Genomic DNA, 8,013 nt, shown 5'->3' with positions numbered 1-8,013 from the left:
AGCTCAGCGGAAGATATTGGTGCACTTCATTTACTCTGGAGTTGCTTATTTGGTTTGTATGATTTGGACGTGTATTGCTTAGTATGGCGGGCCCTGACCCGACCTTTATGATACTTATGTACTCTTAGAGGCTTGTAGACATATGTAATGTGCGTAAAAGATGGTATGGCCTTGTCGGCCTATATTCAGTGTATGAGTGATCATTTTGATCTTATTGGCCCGTTTGTCTTATGTATAAGTTTGTATTACGTGTTTTATTCTAGTTATCCCACGATAGCCTTTCCGTCTCATTTACCTATGATAGCATGATACGAAAAGATACGTTATGTTGATACTCGGTTGAGTAAGGTACCGAGTGTCTGTCATGGCCCATCAGTTTGGGCGGTGACATTTGCTACCTTGGCAACATAAGCCCAGGTTCACATTTGCGATGGGTTTGTCATATTTGAGACCCTCGCATTTGCGAACCAGGTGTCGCAAATGCGACATTTGAGACCTATGCACAACTTATTAATTGCGAGACTTAGACCATTTAGCTCATTTCTTTTCATCTCTTGGGCTATTTTTGGAGCTTTCGGAAGAGGGTTTTCACCTAGCACTTTGAGGTAAGTTTTCTACACTACATGAGTTAAACATATAGATTATGGGTAGATTAACATGTAAAAGTTGGTGAAATCAAGAGTTTAGATGAAAACCTAGGTTTTTGATAAAAATGGGATTTGACCACGAAATTTGTTATGGAATTTAGTGAAAATCATATATTTGAGTTCATGGGGTTATGGGTAACAACTTTCTTCGAAAATATTTGGAATCCGGGAATATGGGCCCGGGGGTGAATTTTAGGGATTCTTCAAATTGGCTTGGGAAATCACTTTGATAGATAGATTATGAACTTCTGAGCATGTATTGATTATTTTATATAATATTTGACTAGTTTCGAGTCGTTTGGCACCAAATTTGGGGGTTTGAGCACAATCTTGGACCGAAAAGTAGGCTTTAAGACGAGGTAAGTCTCTTTTCTAACCATGTAAGAGGAAATTAACCCCATAGGTGAACTTAATTAATATGTGCTTCTATTTGTGGGGGATACGTAAGCACGAGGTGACAAGAGTCCATACGTAGCTAATATTCATGCTTATGTCCGGGTAGTTTTAGGCCTATACCATGCTTTGTGGACCCGTTATTTGATTATGTTTGTTAATTGTCGTGAATAGAGCTGAGGTTGAGGATTTTCAGATTTCTAAAAGTTTCTAGTTAAATTTCTTTATTTTGAAAAGAATTGAGGGATGTTATGATAACTTGAGAAATTTATATTTAACCGCGTCGCAAGTATATTTCACGAGCGGGGTAACTTTTCCACTACTCTCATTGGAGCGGGCCGTTCGCCTCGACAGGTTAATAGATGCATCTATGGTTCGTGCCGTTCGACCCTCTGCAATGCACACAATTTATTTATATGTATATATTTTTGATCGGGCTGTACGTCCTCGGCATAATTCGTGCGTGATAATAAAATTGGAAGTCCCTTTATATTTGATAAATCCCTTGGCTTGAGAAATTTTGTTGTTTTAAATGAGGGAAATGATTCAGTTCTAAATAATGGTAAATGATTGTTCATTTATTTCTTACTCTGAGTTTTATTGTCATTTATATCTATCATGTTTAATTAGAATTTCTTATTACTATAGTGTTGGCCCTTAGTAAGTGTCGGAGTTGACCCCTCGTCACTACTTCTTCGAGGTTAGACTAGATACTTACTAGGTACATGTTGTTTATGTACTCACGCTACACTTCTGCGCTTAAATGTGCAGGATCTGAGGCAGGTACATCTGGATATCAGACCGGCGCGCACGCCTGATTTTCATTTCGAGACTTCACGGTGAGCTGCCTCCCGAGCCGTTCTGCAGTAGCTGGAGTCTTTCTTTTGCTTATATTTTTTTGTCTATTTCACTCCAGACAGTAGACTAGTATTCTTTTGTATATTTTACTAGAATGCTCATACACTTGTGCCACCAGGTCTTGGCACACACTAGTAGACTTATGATTTTGGGTTCATTATTTCTATGATTATGATTGCACTCAGTTGCTTTCGTTTTATTATTTTACATCTGTCATTTCCTAAATCTTTTAAATTGAGGAAAGTTATTTACTTAGCAAACATATTAAAAATGGGAAATCACTACATTGTTCACTGTTGGCTTGCCTAGCAACGGTGCTGGGTGTCATCACGGCCTATAATAGAATTGGGTCGTGACACAATATATGTTATATACCTCTAAAACTAAATATTTTACCTATATATACAGTGTAAATTTTCGACGAAGGGTGATCAATTGACCACCCTGAAGTGAATGTAGCTTCGCCCATGCACTCGATATACACGTGCAAAGAAATTAATTAGTTTGTGTAAAACTATCAAAGTTTTCAGATACTCAGATATACTGTGGCAAAAAATGTCTATTGAGTTCAGGGTTCTGAAAAATCTTCCGAAAGCTTGCGGTATGTGATTGTAGCCTCATTTCTCTTTTATTATTTAATGATCTTCAGATGTTTAATGTTTGAGTTTATTTTATTTGAAGAAAACTATTTAACCAAATGTTACCCAGAGAGTTAGTTTCAACGTACATAATAGGCTATATATCTCATTCATATTTGGTTGTTTTTCATCCATTACTTGTTTATAATATAGTTATCTGAGATGCGTTGTTTAAGCTAGTTGAGCCAAAACAACTATAATAATGAAGAAAAGTAAATATATGTAGTTAAAGGATGTAAATTTTTTAAATCATTGAAGATGTATTATGCTCATATATACAAAAGAGTGCAAAGCTAAGTCAACTGATGTAATTTGTACGTTACAGATTTAAGTTGATTATTTAACCGGAGAATAATCGTGAACACAATCTATGGTTGTATCTGCTATGTCAATTTCTGCAAGTCCCACAACCGAAAACTGAAAATATTCTCGGCTTTATAGCTGGTTAACGCACTGTAATGCCGAGCTCAGTAGCATGGGCCTGTAACAAAAGTGGTGGCATGCAAGAGAGGGGAGAAATTCAAAAATAGCCAGATTTACCACTGGTCGTTGAAAAATAGCCAAGTTTCAAAAGTCATCGAAATTTAGCCACTTTAAATCTGAGCGAAAACACTGTTCAAAATCCGGAAAAATACGCCCGCAAATTTTACGGGAGTTCCAGGATAACTATGCTGGAACTCCCGCAAATTTTACGGGAGTTCCAGCAAGTATAATTGTCCAGTATAATATACTGGAGTTTGGAGCACTGGTGCTCCAGTCTCCCGCAAATTTTACAGGAGTTAGCAAAGTATACCGGTCCAGCATAATATGCTGGAGTTCGTACACAAATGCACCAGAACTCCCGTATATTATACTGGACCGGTCCCTGTTGCAGCAAAATAGTGGCTATTTTTCATTGACTTGATAAACGCTGGCTATTTTTCATTGACCAGTGTGAAAACTGGCTATACCATGATATTTTAACGCAAGAGAGTGGTGGAATATTGGGCTTTTCCAGATGTTATGGCTTGGGCTAAATTCTGGCTACCATGTCCAAACATAGAGTTGGGTCGCGTGGCCCAAGCAAAGGCTAGGGCTGCTTAGTTCCTAAGGAGATTATTTTGTTTCTAAATAAGCGGGGTGGAATGCGTGAGGCTGGTTTTACAGAGCAATGAATCGGCTAAGCAAAGGCAATGTTGGAGTTACCTGATGTTAGTTATTAGATTTGGACCTGATGTTAGTTAGTTCATTAAGATTTTGCTCAGTTGTATTTATTAGCAGATCCGTCCCAATTTTCTCTCTTAGTTGATTTTCTTTCTGGCCCACTGTAAATAGTAGTTCAGATATTCTTTTGTAATAACTCTTCAGAAGGAATAACGAAAATTCTCCTTCTTCTTTGAACATGAACCCTAGTTTCATTCTTCTCCATTTTCGTTCAATTTACAAACATTAACATGGTATCAGAGCGGGATTGTGATTACTCTAATCACACGCTTTCGATCGATCCTACCCTTGTGAGTTGATTCAAAGTTTTTCTCCTCCTTCTATCATTTCTGATTTGTGTTCGGTGATCGTTCTTCTGGAGATCGATTTTTTTGTTGATTTTCCTTGATTTCTGCGGAGTTTCGGCTATTCATCGTGGACAATTCTGAGCTCGGAGTAGTTGTTTGATTCCTCCTTCTAGGATCTGTTATTTTCGATTCACTGAAGAAAGTCGGTGACCCTAATTTCATTTTTTTGAAATTACATGCTCAATTTGCTTAATTGACTTGTTTGCCTATACAATTTTAGTGTTAATATGGTGTATTCTGAAGTTCCTCTTGCTACTAGTACTAGTACAGCCACCATATATACACTAGACCCTTCTAGCCCTCTTTTCATTCACTCTTCTGATATTCCTGGAACTTGTTTAGTCAGTACTCCAGTTAATGGGTCTGGTTATGGTGGATGAAAAAGGAGTATGATAGTTTCTTTGTCGGCTAAGAACAAAATAGGTTTTATGGATGGATCCTGTCCTAAGCCAATGGCTAATGAGAATCCTGTGATGATTCGTCAATGGGACAGATGCAACAATATGGTTATTTCTTGGTTAAGTAGCTCTCTTTCACCAACTATTGCTGAAAGTGTACAATACTCGGAGACAGCTGAAAGTATTTGGAAGCAGTTAGAACGTAGGTATGGGACTGTAAATGGAACTAAAATTTTTGAGATAAAAAGGGAATTAGCTTCTACTCAGCAAGGTTCTCTTGATGTTGCTTCATATTTTAACAAATTAAAGAAGCTTTGGGATGAACTTGGAACAATGCGCAAAAATCATAGAAATTCTTGCACTTGTGCTGCAAAGCCTGGTATTCGGAGGGATGAAGAAGAGGACAAGTTACACCAGCTCCTTATGGATTAAATGAGGTATATGTGGGTGTAAGGAGTAACCTACTGATGATGTCCTAAGCCAATGGCTAATGAGAATCCTGTGATGATTCGTCAATGGGACAGATGCAACAATATGGTTATTTCTTGGTTAAGTAGCTCTCTTTCACCAACTATTGCTGAAAGTGTACAATACTCGGAGACAGCTGAAAGTATTTGGAAGCAGTTAGAACGTAGGTATGGGACTGTAAATGGAACTAAAATTTTTGAGATAAAAAGGGAATTAGCTTCTACTCAGCAAGGTTCTCTTGATGTTGCTTCATATTTTAACAAATTAAAGAAGCTTTGGGATGAACTTGGAACAATGCGCAAAAATCATAGAAATTCTTGCACTTGTGCTGCAAAGCCTGGTATTCGGAGGGATGAAGAAGAGGACAAGTTACACCAGCTCCTTATGGATTAAATGAGGTGTATGTGGGTGTAAGGAGTAACCTACTGATGATGCAACCTCCTCCTTCATTGGACAGTGCTTACAATATTCTTCTTCAGGATGAGGGTTAAAGACAAGTTCAATTCAATCCACAACTAATACCAGAATCATCATCTTTCAATGCTAATGTGAATGTCAAACAACAGTTTCCAATCAAATAATACAATCAAAAGATAGATTTTGATCATTCAAAAGGAAGTTTGTTTTGCAAAAAACCTGGACATCTAATTGAGAAATGCTACAAACTCCATGGGTTTCCACAGAATTTTAAGTTCACCAGAGGAAAGAAGCTGGCTGCAATAGTGTCTGCTGAATTTGCTCAATTTCAGCCATGCACAGGAAGCCATATCTCAGCTCAATCTACTCACAATGCTCCTGTGGTTGGACCCGCTCCTATATCTGATGATAAGGTCTCCTCCATACCTGGTTTGAGTCAGCAACAATTTTCTCAACTTGTCTCCCTGCTGCAGCAAACTCAAATTGGTCATGCTCCCGAGCCTCAACCAAATCTGAGATCTGCTAACTTTGCTGGTAGTTTTCTTTCCTTTCCTGTTTATACTGATGATGATTCCGATTCTTGCATTTTGTCTAGTGTAAGTAGAGATGTATGGATTATAGATAGTGGAGCTACTGATCATATGACTTCTAACAAAGAACTTCTTTCTAATCTGACTCCACTTCCTACTCCTTACTTGGTAACTTTGCCTAATGGTTATAAGGCAAAGGTTACTTGTATTGGTTCCTGTACTTTACTTCCTTCTCTCACTCTTCATCATGTCCTGTACATTCTTTCTTTTCAATATAATCTGATTTCTGTACACAAGCTTATTCAACAATTTCACTGTCTTGTCTTGTTTACCTCTATCTCATGTATTTTGATACAGGACCTTTCCATGAGGAAGCTTCTGGAACTTGGTAAAGTGGACCAAGGACTCTACAAGCTTCTTCATGATCATCAACCCAATGCAACATCTAACTTTCCTACTTCTGTTTTTAGAAATAATGTGCAAGATGTTTCTTTTTCTGACCAGTCTAGTAAGATTGCACATAATAAGGCTGCTTTACATACTATTCCTGTTGTTCCTTGTAATGATAAGCAGAACATAAATAAAAATGATGTTCTTTGGCATCACAGATTAGAACATATTCCATTTTCTAGAATGAAAACCATCCCTTCTATTTCTGCTCAATTATCTGCCAAACAATCCTTTATATGTCCTGTTTGTCCTCTTGCTAGGCAGGCAATATTACCATTTCCAGCTAGTTCTACTATTTCTACTTCCTTGTTTGAGTTGATTCATGTTGACACATGGGGTCCCTATCATACTCAGACTTATTCTGGAGCAAAATACTTTCTTACCATTGTGGATGATCATAGTAGAGCTACTTGGACTCACTTGTTACATACTAAAAGTAATGCTTTTACCATGTTGAAAGCTTTCATTTCCATGGTGAGAACTCAATTTAACCTCCCTGTTAAAATAGTTAGAAGTGATAATGCCTTAGAAATTGGACATTCCAATTCTGTCTTACAATACTTCTCAGATAATGGAATTATTCATCAAACCACCTGTTCTCACACACCTCAACAGAATGGAATTGTCGAGAGAAAGCTTAAGCACTTGCTTGAAACAGCTAGAGCTTTGATGTACCAGTCTAAATTACCAACAAAATTTTGGGGAGACTGCATTTTAACAGCCACCTATTTGATAAACAGATTTCCCTCCACCATTTTACATAACAAATCTCCATTTGAAGTGCTTTATGGCAAGTTTTCCTCTTATTCACATCTTAAACCTTTTGGATGTATTTGTTATGCAACTGTACCTAAATGTGAGAGAAATAAGTTTGATCCAAGAGCTGTACCTTGTGTCTTTATTGGTTATCCATTTGCTAAGAAAGGTTATAAGTTGTACAATCTATCCACCAAGTGTATCCTTGTTTCTAGGGATGTCATGTTTCATGAATCTATTTTTCCTTTTATGTTATCCTCTTCCTCATCTTCCAGCTACCTTCCATCTTCCACTTCTACACCTATTTCACCTGTTGGTTCTGATCTTTCCCATTTTCCTCCTGTTGACACTAATTCTTCCCATTCTCCTTCTGTTGATACATCTTCTCTTGATAATCCACCTTCTGTTGATGTTCCTTCCTCCTCTATACCTTCTGTTTCTCCTCCTGATATAGTCATTCCTTCTGATTACCTCTACTTCTACTCCTTCAACATCTTCCTCTCTTCCTGCTCCTAGAAAAAGCACCAGAAATCACACATTACCTTCACATCTTAGTGACTTTGTTGTGCAACTTCCTCCTTCCATTTCAAGCTCCACTACTTTATCTCTCTCTGCTGCACACACAACTCAAGTTGAGCCTCATTCATATTCTCAGACAGCTATCAGTTTAGTCTGGCAGGAAGCCATGAGAAAAGAATTTGAGGCCTTAGAAGCTAATAACACTTGGTCTATAGTTGAGTTACCTAAGGGCAAGAAGCCTATTGGATGTAAATGGGTGTATAAAATTAAGTACAAGGCTGATGGGAGTTTAGAAAGATATAAGGCAAAATAGGTAGTAAGGGGTGATACACAAATTGAAGGTATTGATTTTAATGAAATATTTTCTCCGATTGTCAAAATGTGTACAA

Source organism: Nicotiana attenuata, unplaced genomic scaffold (assembly GCF_001879085.1).
Source record: "Nicotiana attenuata strain UT unplaced genomic scaffold, NIATTr2, whole genome shotgun sequence".
Taxonomy (NCBI): Eukaryota; Viridiplantae; Streptophyta; class Magnoliopsida; order Solanales; family Solanaceae; genus Nicotiana; species Nicotiana attenuata.
The sequence above is the reverse complement of the archived record's forward strand: the minus strand, read 5'-3'. Positions refer to the sequence as shown.